This window comes from Pungitius pungitius, chromosome 10, assembly GCF_949316345.1.
Source record: "Pungitius pungitius chromosome 10, fPunPun2.1, whole genome shotgun sequence".
In the NCBI taxonomy this organism is placed as follows: Eukaryota; Metazoa; Chordata; class Actinopteri; order Perciformes; family Gasterosteidae; genus Pungitius; species Pungitius pungitius.
Genome location: NC_084909.1, coordinates 12,962,642 through 12,970,783, shown reverse-complemented (window position 1 = coordinate 12,970,783; position 8,142 = coordinate 12,962,642).

The following is an 8,142-nucleotide window of genomic DNA, read 5'->3' as shown; positions in this document are numbered from 1 at the left end:
ATGATTTTCAAGGAGCATTTAAAAAAAACACCATTCGCCACGAACGTTGAAGTTTGTTTTAACTCAACCATACTTTATCTAATCTGCTCCATATTTCTCATATAGCATGAACTTCTCACTCTTTAAACATCCATATCATCATTTCTAACCTGTCTTATGGTATTAAGAACATATTACTGTTAATGAACTTTGCAAGGGGTGTGGCTTAATCTGGCAAGATTTATGACATCCAAATTGCAGGATGTGTAAACATTGAACCCCTGAACTTACCCTAATTTAATGGATGAGATCATCTTCACTCCCGTCTTCTTTCAGTGTCAGTCCACAAACTTCTCCCAGGCAGCGACTATCTAGTTCACAGGCAGGTGGCGGGCAGGGGCTCTAACGTTACCTCCAGCAGTATATTCTTTACTTTTAATTATTTATTTTTTTACCCCCGGCCTGTATTTGGGGCCCGGCCTTTATTTGTCCGTATCGACCATGTCCCCGGCTACTATCTGAAGCCCGGCCTCTAATTGAATCCCAGTCTTTATTTGAGGATTTACGGTATATGCGTAGGGTGCAATTAAAAACACTAACACCTTTTAAAAGATTTCGAAGAAAGTTGGGTCATGTATGGTATTTTGAAAGGCTTTTATTTTGGGATGGAACATCAGAATGTCCTGGTTATCCATAAGTGTCACCTTGGGGATGTGTACTATCAGCCTGAAATGGAATGGTCATGACAGTATTGATTGTTTTCTTTTAGACCTAATCTGAAAATGACCAAATGTAGTCTGGTGATAGATTTTTGAAGGAAATTGCCTCATATATGGTATTTTGAGAGGCTTGTATTTTGGATTGTTGCATCAGAATGTCCTGATTATCAACCAAGTCACACCATAGTGATGTGTACTCGCTGCCTGAAGTGGAACGGTCATGAAAGAATTGATTGTTTCCTTTTAAATCTAATCTGAAAATGACTAAATGTAGTCTGGAGATTGAGCTATTAAAGGAAATTGACTCATCTATGGTATTCTGAGAGGCTTTCATTTTTAATGGTACATAAGAAGCTCCTGGTTATATGTTGACATAAAAGGCCTAAGAGCATGATACTGTCTAAGATAAAGTTTGCAAAGCGGCATCCCTGGCATTGCTCCACACAGTTAATGACCACTGACTTGCGAACGCTTCGTCCGACGACCGCAGGGTTCCTCAGCTGCATCAAATTGCAGCATTGTTACCCCTGTCTAAAGTGCTGAAACACCTTGTCCAAGGTGCTGTAAAGCTATTGTCATTGTGCTTTTTTCAGCACCTTCCACTGAATTGTTCTCCTCGACTCTGGGGCAAAGAGACACATGAATGATAAAGAGCTTTTTACAAATAAATTAATGTTTCCCTCACTTTGCTGTCTGATGGTTCTCACTATTTTAGTGGAAATAGTTTGTCCTTTTGACCTCTCTACACACACCTGGCTGTACTCAGGGGATGTCTCAATATATATAGTTAACGTACCCCTGACATAATCTTTTTCATAATCATGACAATCATTTTAGCTATTTATCAACATGAAAACGGCATTTCATTATGATCAGCATAATTTGATACATGGGTGACAATGATTAGAATTCACTCACAGGATGTGATGAAGCTAAAGTTCAAACCAGTGTAATGGCTTCAAAACTCATTGATGACATTTAGACAACGTGAATTAGATGTATTTATTAAACACAACAGAGACATTCCATGTTGAATACAGAGTATCGTAGTTCCTGTCTCCTTCAGCATGTCCTTCTGCTCACTGCGTTTATAGAACAGGAAGTGAAAAGCTGCTCCATCGCTTGTGGTCCAACACAAACGGTCTCCTTCCTGTCTACAAAAGGTCAGGACAGCAGGGGCAGAGACGAACAACGTGGTATCTATAAAAACAGAAGACAGAGTACAACACGTCATTCTGACCTACAGAATCTTACACTTCTGTGGGTAAAAATACAATTTAATGTAATAGGGTGTGAGCTAGTGTACAAGTTAAGAGTTACTTCTAGTTAATGCTGAATTGTTGGAAAGACTTAAATGTTTTGTCTTAGTCAATATTACTTAGACAACAGAGAGACTAACGTGTCTCTCTCACAGAGACACGTTATCTATTTGCTGATAATCAAGATGTTTGTGTGTCAATGTCCAGATAATCTAGAGTGAACTTGTGAGGTAAATGTGTGTCCTAAGGTGAACAGCATGATAACATATGTCAGCCCGGTGAGGCGGGGGACTTAAAATCTAATAAAAAAATAAGATAAATTTATAAAAAGGGTACCAGCAACGCTACCTAGTTGCGGAGTCTAGGTCTCCATAAAAACCGGTTCTTTGTTCATTGAAGGAGGAACAGCATGGGTTACAAGACTTAAAAATGTGGTTTAAAAGGAGGATTTTATTATAACTAAAAGCCCATAAATAACTACAATTTTAAAAAGTCCAGCTGGAACAAAGCGCTAAAAACAAGGTTTAAAATTCAACCAGCCACTGATCCGTCCGGCCCTTTCTCCGAGTTTCCGGTTGCCCAGTGAGGTGCCCAATCCGTCTCGTTCTTGTATGCACCCTGCCTGCTCGTCCGTTGCCTTGCCGTCCTCCACTGCTTCACTCCACTGTGGCTTCTCCTTCCTGTGGCTTCTCCTGCTCGTGGCCTCTCTGCTCGTGGCCTCTCTGCTCCTCTCATGCCGTGCTTGGTGTCCTTTATACCAGCTGGGGTGATTGGAGACGGGAGGTCCTTTCTCCTAGTGAAATATGGTTGGCCAGGGCTCTGTAGTTGATTAGTCCCTCCAGGTGCATGTAGTTGACTAAACATTGGTTTTATAAGTAAAAATGTAATAAAACAACCCATGCTAAAATGTGATAAAACAAACCATGCTAAAATGTTATAAAAACAAAACATTCTAAAATGTAATAAAACAAAACATGCTAAAATGTTTATAAAAACATGCCATACATAAAACCAAAACCATGCTGAAATATAACCAATAATTAAACCACAATGTCCCCCTGGTGACATCCCTCCACTCTTTAATGTTGGCAGTCCCTGCAACATGAATACCTAAACGTCCCTATAACGAGCAGGTGGTTGGCCGAGGTTAGTCCTGTTTGAGCGTCGTGGCGCTACTTCTGGTCCTTGCTCCTGCGCCGGGACCACCACTGGGGCTGGAGCAAACCCATAGAATGCCCAGGGAAGAAGACCTTTAAGAAGCATCAATGCATCACTTGTTTGTGTCTCCTGCTTCCAAGTATTATTCAATAAATAGCTGATTGATTGATGATGATTTACACCAGTGTCTTTCACAATTATTACTACTGATAGTAAGTTGACGCAGAACACTCACTCCCTCACCCACCCCCTCACCCACCTGACCGACCGGCCGGGCCTCACCCATCCCCACACTTACCCCCTCACCCACCTCACAGACCGGCTGGGCCCCACTCACCCCCTCACCCACCTGACCGACCGGCCGGGCCTCACTCACCCCTTCACCCAACTCTCCAACGACCTCCTGGGCTTCCCCAGCCCCCTCTTCCTCCCTGGCCCCCCCAGCACCCTCCCGGTTCTGGTCCTGAGAGGAGGGGGTCTTCACTGGACAACCCCTCGCCAGGTGGCCCTCTCCACCACACCGGAAACACCTCCCATCGTCCGATGTAGCGAACATTACATATTCGAACCCCTCGATCCTCACCTTGATCACCAGGTTGAGAGCCTGGGTCTTGGTGAGGACCATGTGGAACTGTCTCCTGTGCGACACCACATGTCTCAGCAGAGGAGACCTAGACCCTGAGGACAACTTCCTCATTTGGGACACCACCGTCCCGTGCTTCACCAGCTCGCCGAGCAGCGCATCGTCCGGTACGAACGGCGGAACGTTCAAGACCGTGACTCTGACTGCCGGCTCGGCGAGAGACAGCACGGGAACGAGGGTGCCGCGCACCACCACGCCGCTCGCCACCACCTTGCGCGCCTTCTCCACGCTGTCCACGAAAATGACCACCGCGTGGTTCATCCGTGCAGCGGACTTAACGCTACCGTGACCGACCAACCCCCCCACGGCCAGGCCACAGTCCTCCACGGAACACGTGAAGCACGGCGCGAGCTTCAAGCCGTGCTTCTGTGTTAGCCCCGTGAGGTCCATCCGTGCGTTCAGATCGCCGACAGACAGACAGAAAACAAAATCACACGTACACACAACCACACGTTCACTCTAAAAGATCCGAAATTAAACGAAATTACAGCTAGAAATCACTACCAAACAATTCACCTCACGCCACGCTCCGTTCACTCCGCACTCCGTCCACTCAGAGAGATTTTTTTTGATTTTTAAAAAACCTTTATTTTTTCGTAAAGCAATATCAATTTTTAGACAATCTAACAGGTATATAATTTATAATGTATTTAATATAATCAATTTGGACGATCTGGAGTCTCTTTTCCAATGGGCCGCCCCGCTCAGGAACCTCCTCAGCCGGACTGACGCCCCACTCGGTCCCGGTTGTGCTCCCCCCTTCTCGGTTGAGCTTGAGGAGGAACTTCCTCAGCCTGTAGACCTCCTGCTGGGTGAAGTCTCCAGCTCCCTTCTTCATGCTGCCGTGTCGGGCAGAGCGAGCGAACTTCTCCACGTCAGAGAAGTAGTCCTCCAGCCTCACTCCCCTCTCGTTCTTGGTGGCCAGCAGGAACTCCTTCACCTGCCCCACCCCGTACCTCCTGGAGACCGTCCCACCGGAGGAGACACTGATGGCAGAGCCCCACCCCGAAGAAGAGTCGGACTCCCCACCCCCCGCCTCCCCTCTGCTCGACGCCCCTCCCCTCTTTGCCTGAGAGCCTCCTCTACTGGCCCTCGTCTTTCTCTTCAGGTCTTAAAGCCCACCCTCCCCTCCTCCATCTCCTCCTCACTGTCGGAGACGCCCATCCAACCATCGAGCGACCCCCGAGCTCCTTTACAGTCGCTCTCACGACTCATCCCACTCGTCCCCTCTTTCACTCTGTCACACACGAGACTCGCCCACTGGGCTACATTCACTTCTCCATTCACTCCTACACTCACCCCCTCACCCACCTGACCGACCGGCTGGGCCACACTCACCCCCTCACCCACCTGACCGACCGGCTGGGCCATACTCACTCCCTCACCCACCTGACCGACCGGCCGGGCCTCACCCATCCCCACACTCACCCCCTCACCCACCTGACCGACCGGCTGGGCCACACTCGCTCCCTCACTCAACTCTCCAACAACCTCCTGGGCTTCCCCAGCCCCCTCCTCCTCCCCGGCCCCCCCAGCACCCTCCCGGTTCTGGTCCTGAGAGGAGGACTTCACTGGACAACCCCTCGCCAGGTGTCCCTCTCCACCACACCGGAAACACCTCCCAATCGTCCGATGTAGCGAACATCACGTATTCAAACCCCTTGATCCTCACTTTGATCACCAGGTTGAGAGCCTGGATCTTGGTGAGGACCATGTGGAGCTGTCTCCTGTGCGACACCACATGTCTCAGCAGAGGAGACCTACACCCTGAGGACACCTTCCTCATTTGGGACACCACCGTCCCGTGCTTCACCAGCTCGCCGAGCAGCGCATCGTCCGGCACGAACGGCGGAACGTTCGAGACCGTGACTCTGACCGCCGGCTCGGCGAGACGGAGCACGGGCACGAGGGTGCCGCGCACCACCACGCCGCTCGCCACCACCTTGCGCGCCTTCTCCACGCTGTCCACGAAGATGACCACCGCGTGGTTCATCCGTGCAGCGGACTTAACGCTCCCGTGACCGACCAGCCCCCCCACGGCCAAGCCACAGTCCTCCACGGAACACGCGAAGCACGGCGCGAGCTTCAAGCCGTGCTTCCGTGTTAGCCCCGTGAGGTCCATCTGTGCGTGCTGCACGCCGATCGGCTACAAACACGCACAAAATTAAGACAGACACAAACCAAAATCACACACACACACAACCACACATTAACACTAAAAGATCCGAAATTACAGCTAGGGTGGTGTCACTGATCAAAAAGATCTTGTCTGGATGCAGGTCTCAGTTACTGAAGCACGTAGTGTCTCACCACAAGCAACTCTATATGATTCTTAACAACCGGAATGTGGAGCTCAACCTCCGCTTCCATGTTAGGATAGATGATTACGAGTACGTGATTTTTGCAGCATTGTCGGCGATGGAGTGTTTTGGTTGTGGTGAGGAGGGGCATACCGGCACCCACGGTGGGAGAACCCCAGGCGGGAGAACCCCAGGAGCCGCTGCTGCGGCGGGAGAACCTCCGGGGCCGCCTCCCCCCGCTGCCACGGCGGGAAAACCTTCGGGGCCGCCTCCCCCCGCTGTGGCGGCGGGGGAGCCTCCAGGGCCTCTTGCCACGGAGATTGCTGCGGCGTCCGAGCGGCCGGTTTCATGGCCCGCGGGCTGGTCCGCTGCTGTGTCTGACCTACACGGGGTGAGTATGGAAGATGTGCACGGTGTGGATGAAGGTGTTTTGGTAGGTGAAAGAGACACTTTGGGTGAGGTGGTAGAGGGTGAGGATGGGGAGGAAGGAAAGAAAAAGGGTGAGGGGGGGTGCAGCGTGGGACAGGAGGCGGGTGGTTTGAAGGTTCAGTTGGGGGGAGAACTGAATGGGGCAGTGGAGCAAGTGGAATTCAATTCAATTCAATTCATTTTATTTTGTATAGCCCAAAATCGCAAATTACAAATTTGCCTCAGAGGGCTTTACAGTCTGTACACATGAAACATCCTCTGTCCCGAAACCCTCACATCGGCACAGGAAAAACTCCCCAAAATATGAAAAAACCCTTCAATGGGGAAAAAAAGGGAAGAAACCTTAGGGAGAACGTCAGAGGAGGGATCCCTCTCCCGGGATGGACAGACTGCAATGGATGTCATGTGTACAGAATCAACAATGTAAAAGATGTACAATACATTCAATTTCTCTAACAGAAATGATACAAGTAATTGCAAGTAGCAGAACAGGTGTACGGCAGGACCACTGCAGGGACAACCACCATCAGGTCGAACCACCATCCACAGAGGCTTCTGTGGGGAGGGAGAGCAGAAAGATGTTGGTTTTTGATGACAGTAATATGAATCATATTTAAAGTAATGATGATGGCAGCAGCAGGTGTCAGCAGAGCCATGCCAGGAGTCAGAACCGGGGTCCGCACAAAACTATGATCTACGGAGACCTGCTAGGCGAGAAAGCACCAAAAAACTCCCGGAAAGAAGCTTAATTAGTGATGTACATTAATAAAACATCGATGATTGTGGGAGGAGAGAGTGAGAGTGTGAGAGTGAAAGAGGGGCTCGGTGTGTCCTAAGAAGTCCCCCGGAAGTCTAAGCCTAAAGCAGCTTAACTAAGGGCTGGTCCAGGCTAACCTGAGCCAGCCCTAACTATAAGCAATATCAAAGAGGAATGTTTTAAGCTTTATCTTAAATGAACTGACCGAGTCTGCCCCCCGGACTGAAAGTGGAAGCTGGTTCCACAAAAGAGGAGCTTGATAACTGAAGGCTCTGGCCCCCATCCTACTTTTTAAAACTCTAGGAACCACAAGTAGCCCAGCATCTACGGAGCGCAGATGCCTTGTAGGGCAATACGGTGTAACAAGCTCTTTAAGCTAGGACGGTGCCTCACCAGCAAGTGCCTTGTAGGTGAGGAGAAGTACCTTAAATTCTATTCTTGATTTAACAGGAAGCCAGTGCAGACAAGTTAATACAGGAGTTATATGATCCCATTTCTTAGTTCTTGTTAATACACGTGCTGCAGCATTCTGAATCAGTTGGAGAGGTTTAAGCGATTTACAAGAGCAGCCTGATAACAAAGAATTACAGTAATCCAGTCTAGAAGTAACAAATGCATGAACTAGTTTTTCTGCATCACTTTGAGACAGGAAGTTCCTGATTTTCGATATATTCCATAGATGAAAAAAGGCAGTCCTTGAAGTCTTCTTTATATGAGAGTTGAAGGACATATCCTGGTCGAAGAGAACTCCAAGATTTCTGACGGTGCTGTTGGATACCCTGTGCAATTCCATCCATAGAGACTGTATCACGTGACAGCTGACTTCGAAGGCGCTCTGGGCCTATCATGATAACTTCCGTTTTTTCCGAGTTTAACATCAGGAAGTTGCAGGTCATCC